The following is a 9,974-nucleotide window of genomic DNA, read 5'->3' on the forward strand; positions in this document are numbered from 1 at the left end:
GATAACAAGAATGTGTCTGGGCTAATGTTTTACACACAGACCCACAACCACACATATGTGTGTGTGCACATGCCTTGGATCTTTTGATAAATTGACGATAATTATAAAGATATTTACTGAACTTTTCTACCTAGCAGGCACTGTGGTTTACACTCATTAAATGGCTCAATTTTGATAAAACCTGATGAAGCAAGTGCTATTATTATCCCCATTTTTCAGATGAGGATACAGAGGCTCAGAGACCTTTAGTGACCTGGCTAATGTCACATAAATGATCAAATCAGGTTGGTCTAACTCCAAAGCCTATGCTTTTAAAATGATACTTTCCAACTTCCCAAAAACGAAGGAGCACAGAGGTTTGTATCCTTGACTCCTCTTGTGAATTACATTCCAGGATACATCCCGTTTCTTTCATCAATGGCTTATACTGCAGACACATCTGGTAGCAAGAAAAGTGAGCTTGTTTCAAGGGGCAAATAGGAGATAATTGATTTGTAGGAGGGGAAGCAGCAGACAAGGCTGTTCTGTTACCACCCATAATCCTCCTAACAATTTTAAGAGATATGTATTCTAAACTCTAGTTTACAGAAGGAGAAACTCAGACTGGAAGGGACTAAGGGTCTTCATCAGACTCTTACCTGGGTGACTCCAAAGCCCAAGAAGGCATTTTCACCCCCAAACATGGCAGTCTACATCCTTGTGTTGATCTCTGAACTGGCTCCAGTTGGTCGTGGGGTTGGACAGGAGGGCTCATGTGTGACCAGGCCTTGCACTAGGCTGGGTGTACTCAGTGACTGGGCTGTGACTTCTCGGGGCTTCCGCTTGTCACTGGCAATACCAGGGTGCTCAGGCCCACCAGCTCGGCAAGCACCAAGAAATGATGACTCAGAGGAGAAAACCCACATTGGGCTCCCTGTAATGGAGGAACCCAGAAACCCCGAGAGCAAGCCCCGGCACCCCGGCCTTGGAGGAATTTGGCTGATGATTTAGAAGTCACAAGCCAAACCAGCTTCCCCAAAAGGAGGAGGACATGAATAAGGGCTGCCCCTCTGACCACACACCCGGGGGAAGCCTGTCATTCCCAGCCATGAGCTCACGGTCCCCGCTCAGACTGCAAAGCTGCCAAGAGGGAGCAGAGGTACAAACAGGCTGCAGCGACATTCGACCTTCGACCTTCGCTCTCTCTTCTCCAGCTGAGGAGATCCTGGCTGCTGGCTTTCCTGTTGCTGTTAATGATGTGTAACTACAAGATATCACAGCTGCACTTTTTTAAGCTTCACTTTTATAATGCACTTAGGAACAACTGTTCATTCAGTGTAACGTGTTGTGGGTCTGCTCCCTCAGACATTGGGAGGGGCGGCATAATCTAGTGGTCAAGAACGTGAACTCTGGTGCCTGCCTGAACTGAGTTCAAGTCCTGACCTCGTTCAAGCCTCGTCTAGGGGAGTCTGCTGTCTCTATAAAATCTGCTGCTGCTATTCCTTATATTACCATGCAGAAGTTCTAAGGTGGGTGCTGGTGGGGAGAGGAACGATGCTCTAGGAGAGGCATTAGGACAAGTACACAAATTGCCTGTGATTGTGAAAACAGAAATGTGCAGAATATGACATTTAACCTCCCAGGTAATTCAGAGTTATAAGCACTGTCCCTTTCAAAACTGTTCCTTTGGGAGATCTCATATTTACATATAATGCATTTTTTGATAATAAAAGGAGTTTTAAAGCAAAATTTATTTTTATTATTATAAAAGTAAAAGATGCTCATTTTTGAAACTTTGGAACATACAAAAAGTGTTTCCAAAATTACTCATAATCCCATCATCCAAAAAACTACAGTCAACATTTTGCTGTATGTTCTTTTGGTTTTTTTTCCCAAAAGTATTTTTAAGCTCCATATATGTAGCCTCCATTCCTCTAGACTCTGTAGCACATCCTTTTGGCTTTGCTCAATGAACCAAATCTTTATCCTTCGAAGGTGGGTTGGAGTTTTGGAAACATCCCTAAGTCGTCAGGAAGCAGGTGTGACAACTTTGATAAAGTGATCAAGCTGGGGGCACGTTGCTTTTGGTCCAAACACAAGATGGTAAAGTAATGAAACTAATTTTATTGGATGGCTTGTAAAAGAGCACTAACAACAGTTTCAGTAGGTAGTTTGAAATGTGAGTTTGCCACAAACAGTGATTTACAAATAAAGGATCTCATAGAAGGCCAGAATGCTCGGTTGATCACTTTTAAATCTCTGGTGCCCAGTGTGGTGCCTACTAAATAGTTGGCACTTAAAAACTGTTGAGTGCCCTGCATGAAACTGACCACTTCACTTTTAAATTAACTTTTACTTGCTGTGAGGCTTTGTCTTGTATGCATGCCAAAGTGGATTTTTCTTCCTTTAAGAGAGGCAGGCAATTATAAACCCTCCAGAATTTTCTGTAATATATTCAAGAATATATTTTAAATAACAATAAAGGGAAAGTAAGAGATCATTAGTACTTTAATCATACAATTCATAAATATGTTTTACTTAAAAAATTAAGCCTTAATTTTTTAAGTAGAATATACTTAAAAGGGACATGGCTATACTCCCTTTTGACCACCATATCTGATCCTAGCACCCCTCTCGCCTCCCCAGAGAAAGTGAATACAGTTATCAGATCGATGTGCAACTTCCCAAATCTTTGTGTGTGTATATAGATATAAAATCATACATACATGTGATATATATTGCATATGTGTCATACATATCATTTTTAACTAAATTCTATCACCATATGTATGATCACTTTAAAGGGGACAAAACCCATTTCAATATTTAAGTTCTGGTTTACTTCCTTTTATAAGAGGTTCTTGACTTCATACCAGGCCTTCTGTGGCATTTGGGAAAACTTAGACTAGCCAGAGAAATCAGTAGGGGCACATAAGAACTTAAACACCGGGTCAGCCCTAGAATGTATCAGCCCAGTATCGTACATGTGACAGTGACACCAAGGAATGCTGTGGATGGTATGGGCTGATGTCAAGCTCCAGGATTAGAGCCATCCTAAGATATTCTCACTATTCTTCGTGACCCAGGATGCATCTGTCCCCCACAAACGTAACAGGCTTCTTGAGAACATATTTCTATTTCCAGCTTGTACCATCTTGAGGGGATAATGAACTCAGTGGGTTATATCTGCTATGAGAAGAAAGAGGTCTGCATCCCCACTATCTGATCTAACACATTACCTGGACTTTGTCTCTCATCTTCACATATTTTCAGGGATATCAAAAGAGGATTTTGCTTTGGAAACTATGTGTAGACATTCTCTTGTTGTTTCCATCTGGCATGAACAACAGAAGGAAAGATTGAAATTCGGAGCCAAGGGTAGAATCCTCAAAACTATAGCTGGCTGGCATCAAGGTAGAGAGATCCAGTGGTTTTTTTTGGTTTGGTTTGGTTTGGTTTGGTTTGTTTCCTAACCTCTTCCCAGGGCAGATGTCACACATCTCAGCCAGGATCTGTAATAGCCCCATAGTTTAGGAAGGAACAAGAAAAGGAGAAGAGGCAGAAATGAAATGGCTCTGGCAAGAAATACCTCCCTTGGGTGGTATTTTAGGACATTAGCTCAGGCTGCCTTGTCCTCAGTCATCTCACTGGCATTTAAGTAGCCCCTTGGGTTACAGATCACAGCAGGTGCTGGGGAGTGAAGAAGGCCATGCTAAAAATACCAGCCTCTTCTGGAACTCTTCCGGCAACCCTTACGGAGCTCCCTCCTTGAGCAGCAGGACTTAGGGAAAAGAACAGAGAGTTTCCTCTGCCTCAAGTAGTAAGAAACTTCTGACTCCCTCCTCCACTGAAGTTATTGAGGTGGAAATAGTCCTCGAGAGAAAACACTCAAGAAAGCATTTCTACTGAGGAATAGCAACTTCTATTAAAGCAACAAAATAGGCTTTGTTAAGGAGAACCCAGGGTCCCGGTAGAAAGTGCTTAGGGGAAAAAGTTGTGCTCGCCAGCAAAGAAAGGGTCTTTACAAAAACAAAAGAAAGTCTACTGCTTACTTTCAGTAACCTAGGCCTACCCATAGGCCTCCAAACCAAATAATCTCCACTGGAAATTCAGCTGTTGGCAGTGGGTATGGCATAGGAGCAGAAGCAAAATTTAAGAAGTCCTAATTTTGAATTTACCTAACACAGCTGCCTCCTAGAGCCTGAATGAGTTGTAGTGAGACATCAAGTAGAGCAAGAGGCACCTGGGGCATCCACTTCCGTGGGCTTTTCTGCATCAGGTTTCACCATCTGCTAAGGAACAATGGAGCTCTACTTGCCATTCGGGAGTCTGCAAAGGTCACTTCCATACGTGTTCCTATTAAGAACATCACCAGAAACTTGAGAACCAAGTATACAAATATAAAAATGAACAGGAGGCATTCAATATGAAAAGAATGCTGAGTTTGCCAAGAAGCAGTGATTAAAACCATTCCAAACTTTGATGTGGCCCCCGAGGCTGGCTTGGCTCTAGACTGCAAGTCTATATAGGCACTTGCCTTTCTGCCCAGGCCGTGGCTTGAGGAGGCAGTGGACACTGTCCCGACCCAGATTTTGTCCTCGTTTCCCCCCAAACAAGCTACCTAGATTAATTGGTGGCTCATTCCTTTGCCAACCCAAGAGTTTTGAGGGAGGCCAGGGTAGATTTCTAATGACTACCTCAAGTTCTTCCTTAAAGCTACTGGGAATAAAATTAACATATCTACTCTCTATCTTCATGACATTAGACAGTGGGAAAAGGTTTTTTTGGTTTAACCACATTTCTCACCAGGTTCTCCCATCAGCCGAGAGTAGGTGGGTGGGTTTAGGAGCCACCAGGCTGCAGCACTGAGCTGGCCCGTGCAGGCTAAGGCACCGTCAGTCTCAGCCTCATTAGTGTCATGTTTCAACCATGTTCTACATGTAGGAAAGACTTCTGGTGGCCCCCTCTCCTCTCATCTTCACCTTATAATGTGCTGCTTTTAAATATGAAATCAAATTGAATATGAAAACAGGCTGTGGAATGAATAAATGAAAAAAGCACTGTTACTGGAACCTGGGACAGCTGCATTCTTGTCCCTGTATTGCTACTTTCCAGCTGGGAGGTCTCGAATCAGTCACTGCCCTTGCTTTTCTAATGTACAGAGTAGGAATAGGAACACTCACCTGATGCTGTCATAAGAGGCTGTGAGGAGGAGGTAATGAACTTGACAGTGCATGTTAAACTATTAAATATATATACATAAGGGAATATTGCCATTCTTGAGACATCTAAATTCCCCCACATACAGAGCTTGATTAAACCTACACAGAGTTGCTGTCATGGAGACATAAATGATAAGATGTAAGGCAAGAAAATTCGTATGCCTTTTTTTGCACTGCAAGAACCACTTTGCCCATGCAAACCCTCCAGGTAGCAAGCAGACTCAAGAGCCTCTCAGCAGAGTCAGGCCCATCTGTGTGTGACAAAACAATAAAGGCAGGCATCCACAATGGCCTAAAGACCATTCTCAGAGCTCCAGGCCAGCCCCTACCCCACCCCCCAGCCTCCGGGGAAGCAGAGCATAATTTCTGTGGGTCCTTTATGGCAGCATGACAAACCCTTGGGAACAAAGCTCACCAGTGTACGAGGAGAGCATGCTGTATCTTGTTCCGTGGGACACTGAGCCTTGAGCATAACACACTGCATTCCACAACCTCGTGGAAGAAGCAATTGTCTCTCAGTTTAATTATAGATTCTTCACTTTCCCTTAATTGCTTGAGTCATCACTGTTGACTCCAGGGGAGTCACAGTACACAGGCGCTGCTATTGCTGTTAAACAAGAGGTGACTATCAGGTAATAAAGTTTTTGTTTTGTTTTTTTAAACAAACCAACCCTGACGTACATATTGAAATGAGCATTCCTGTTAAAGGTGTCACATTAGTAAACTAGGCTCATGTTGACTCTCTTTTGGAACCAAATATTGGAAAATGTGGCATGACAAGCACAGATGTTTTTATGGAGGAAAAGGGACAATATATTTAATAGTAAAGCTTTCCTAGAAAACATGAGCTATATGATCCTCACAACTACAAAGGGCTCCAGGCCACCGTTTGAGACAATGATAATGCCATTGGAAACACACATTAAATGACCTTCAAAGAGAGGGTTTTACGCATAGACACTTTTCCTAGAGGAAAAGATTCGCGTTTCTTATCCACTTCCCTTGATCCCATAGACCCTAAGTGCCTTGCATACAAAAGGTGTTCAACATATATTTATGAGACATTTGTCCTACCCTATCACAATACTTATATTCATTCTTCAAGAAATACAACACAGAACCCATATTTTGAATGGAAACAAGGTCTTTTGAATCTAGTTTTGTCATCTTGCCTTCCAGGATACAACTTCTCCAACTTGTATGGCTAATAGTCATATAAAAATAACAGTCAATAAAAAATCATTTAACAAACATTCATTGAGAAATGACTGAATACAAAGCATTGGAGGAATCTGGAAATTCTGAGCATTCTTGGTGTTCACACAGAACCTCTGGGCCAAGGGTGTTGTGCAGGCCCCCACACTGCCATGATTTGGTCAGCTTTTCCACTTGCAAGAAATACTGACTCATGTAACCTCAAGAAATATAGGGGGGTTATTCTAGGGACTCTTGGAACTGAAATTTGGTCATATTCTCCCAGTCTCTTTCTCTGAGGGAGGCTTCTGCTTATCTTGATATGTCTGCTCCATTCTCCTTTCTCTATAAGCAGATTTCTCTGCTTCCTCCTTCCTAACTTAGATGATGTGTACCTATTGTGGTGCATTAGTCAGAAGAAGCTAGTTATGCTTTAGTAACAAATAACTCCCAGTTTTCAGTGGTCTAAAATAACAAAGGTTTAGGTCTTGCTCTCCCTGTATGTCCACCAAGGGGGTAGGTGGCAGCAAAGGAGGGAGCCACTTAGAAACCCAGAATGACAGAGCAGCCACAATCTTGAAAAATGCATATGATGAGGCATGTACTAACTCTTAAAGTGTCCCCCATAAATCACTTCTGCTCACATTTCCTTGGCCAAAATAAATCAAATGGCCATGCCTAACTTAATTGGGTGGGATGTGCAATCCTACCAAGATCCGGAACGGGAAGGAAGCCCAGATATTTGTGAATAACCTTAATCACACGCACACATGGCATCTCCAGCCCAACACTGCAAATGTCTTTTTGTTTCAGTAGCCACAGCTAATGACTCATGTTTTCCACATTCCTTAGTTCAAACTTCAGTGAGAGAGAAGCTGAGTGGTCCAGCTCATCTTTGCCTGAAAGGCCGTATCACTAGCTCCCTGTTTAGTCTTTGGATTGGTCCTGGAGTCCTGGCCAATCAACTGGGGTTAGGGATACACACAGCAGCATGTAGCTGTCCAGCCCACCCCTGTAGAGGCCCAGGGGACCTGTGTAGTACAGAAGAATTTGCTTTTAGAGTTAAGTCATACATAATGTGTTGCTTGTCCTAGCCCTTGATGACAAAAGGATCATGGGTAATACCATCCATGAAGCTGGGTTCAGCCTAGTATGGGGCAGAAGCTCAACAGGGATGAAATAGAAATGACTGAATTCACTGAATTCAGGGACCTGCCATGTTCACCCATCAATCTAGGGATCAATGATGTGACACCAAGGGATTTAAAAAGTTAGCTCTGTGTAAGCCCATTTCCACACTTGAACACCACAGGCTTCAACCTCTGAATATAACCCTAGGTTAGAGGGGCAGGGAAAGGAAGAGGTGGAAAGAAGGGATAACAATGGCTTTAAACCACACAATAAGGTCTGAACACCTCATCCTGGAATTCAAGGCCCTTCCTTCACCACATGGCCCCAACCTACCTTTCCAGTCTCTAGACCCCAAAAAACCTTCTATCCAACCATCATCAAACATTCCTTTTTCTTTCCTTGGTTCACACAATGGCCCTCCTCTCTGGCTATAATAATTGCTATCCTTCCTCTAGAATCAGTTTAAAAGCCACCACCTTTTAGGGAAGCCTTTTCTGTCTGCTCCAGCCTGGTCACTTCTATTTCTTCCTCCTCTGAATTCTTATACCCTGTTCATTTGGAACACCTGTGAGACATGGATGTGCATTACTCATTTTTTGATTTCTAGTACTTGCTGGTCTATAGCAGGTGCTCAATAATGGTGTGTTGAATGAATTGTCTGTAGCCCTTATTCATTTAAGGAAACTTTAATGCATTCCTCAAATATGTTAGGCTCAGTGACAAAGACAAGACAGTAATATATGGTCCCCCAAGGAGTTTCTCTAGTTCAGTTGCCTCATTTTATAAATGAGAAAACTGAGGCTTAGAGAAGTTGTAACATAGCTAAGGCCACATTTCAAGGCAGTGGCCAGACTAGGTTTGGATCTCAGGGTCTAACTCCAGAGTCCCTATTCTTGCCGCCTCTGCTGAGTGCCAAGCTGGGGGGTCTGCTTCCTGGGGTCCACACATCTGTATGTTGCCCACAGGCTGGAACTTTATCAGTTTGCCAGTGGCTCAGTTGACACATGATGATTAAAGAGCTCTGGTGAATTTCTGTGCCACGCAGCCCCTATGCACACAGATCTAATGTTCTGACGGTTAAGTCAGAGTATTTTTTCCCTCCTGGGCAGTCTGGTTAGTGGAAGAAACTCGATAAAATCCTGGAGGGGAATTTGATCATTCTCTGAAGGACTTGCAAGTTGTTTGGCCTGCCTAATCTGCTCAGACACCGTCCAGGGAATATTCGGTATCCATGTAGTACAGGCTGCGAATTATTCTGTGGGGACTGTTAACCAGACCCTCACCAGCCTTGCCTCGGCTGGACTCAGGCAGAGCCTCAGAGCAGCCCCCTCTCTCCCCTTCCACTGAAATTCTGAACAGAGCAGCCTTTTCCCCCTTGGGGGTTGGGGGCAGTGGAGTTAAAAATAAGAGGTGTAGGGGAAAGCCTGCCTCCAAGCACAACTCACAGTGCAGGGCTGGGCCTACGCCCTCCTCGGAGGTGCAGCCGTGGATGCAATGACTTAGCTAGGGTAACACTGATCCCCCGTCTTTGGCAACCTGGCCCCTAAGCACCTAACACAGAAAAGGGCTGACTTCTTAAGATCAGTGCAAGAAAAACGATAAAAAAAAAAGTTAGATCTGGAAGGACCTCAGGGATCATCTAGCCCCTGGATTTAAAGATGAGGAGACTGCAGCAAGAGTTATTTGTCAAGGTCACACAGCTGCTCGTGGTAGAAGACAGACCAAAGACCAAGTTGCTTGAGTCTAAACTCAACGTTCTTTCCCCTTCAACTCCCACCCACCCACCTACACACCAACTCACTCTCTCTCTCTCTGCAAAAGCACTAAGCCACTTGGGTCCTGGGTCCCTAAAGTATTTGCCTGTCTCTTCTCTAGGGGAGAAGGGCACATGTTAGACTCCGTGTGCTGTCACTTTGCCGCACCCTGCCTTTCTGACCCGCACCCCGAAGGCAAAGTCCCAGGAGCGGCCCCCTGGGCTTTCCTCCCAGCTGGCCCTTTCTCTGCCCCATCTGAGTTTCCAGAACGTGAGCGCCCCGAATGACACCTGGCGGGCTGAGAGCTGCGGGGAGACGCCGGCAGGTGCCTAGTGTGGAGCTGCCGGGGAGCCCGGGTTTTAGGCCGAGCACGCTGGGGTCTGGCAGCCCAGGGAGGCGACACGCACCCATCACCTGCCCGGCTCCCCTGGCCTCTGTGGCTCAGGGCGGGCTCTGACGGGGACCCTACTGGCCGGGCGCGGGTCCTGGGAGAAGGGGGCGCGGAGGGCACAGGGCAGAGGTTTGCGCCTCGCCCCGGCTCGGCCCCCGCGAGGCCCCAGCGCGCTCTCCCTGGCGCGCAGGTTTGGAAACAGGGCGGCCTCGCCCGGCCGCCGCCTCGGCGGCTCGGGTCCCCATATATAGTCATATCCACCGTCTACTGGGAGGCCGGCAGGCGGCAGCGAATGGGCGAGCA

The sequence above is a fragment of the Lemur catta genome, chromosome 1, assembly GCF_020740605.2.
Source record: "Lemur catta isolate mLemCat1 chromosome 1, mLemCat1.pri, whole genome shotgun sequence".
Lineage (NCBI taxonomy): Eukaryota > Metazoa > Chordata > Mammalia > Primates > Lemuridae > Lemur > Lemur catta.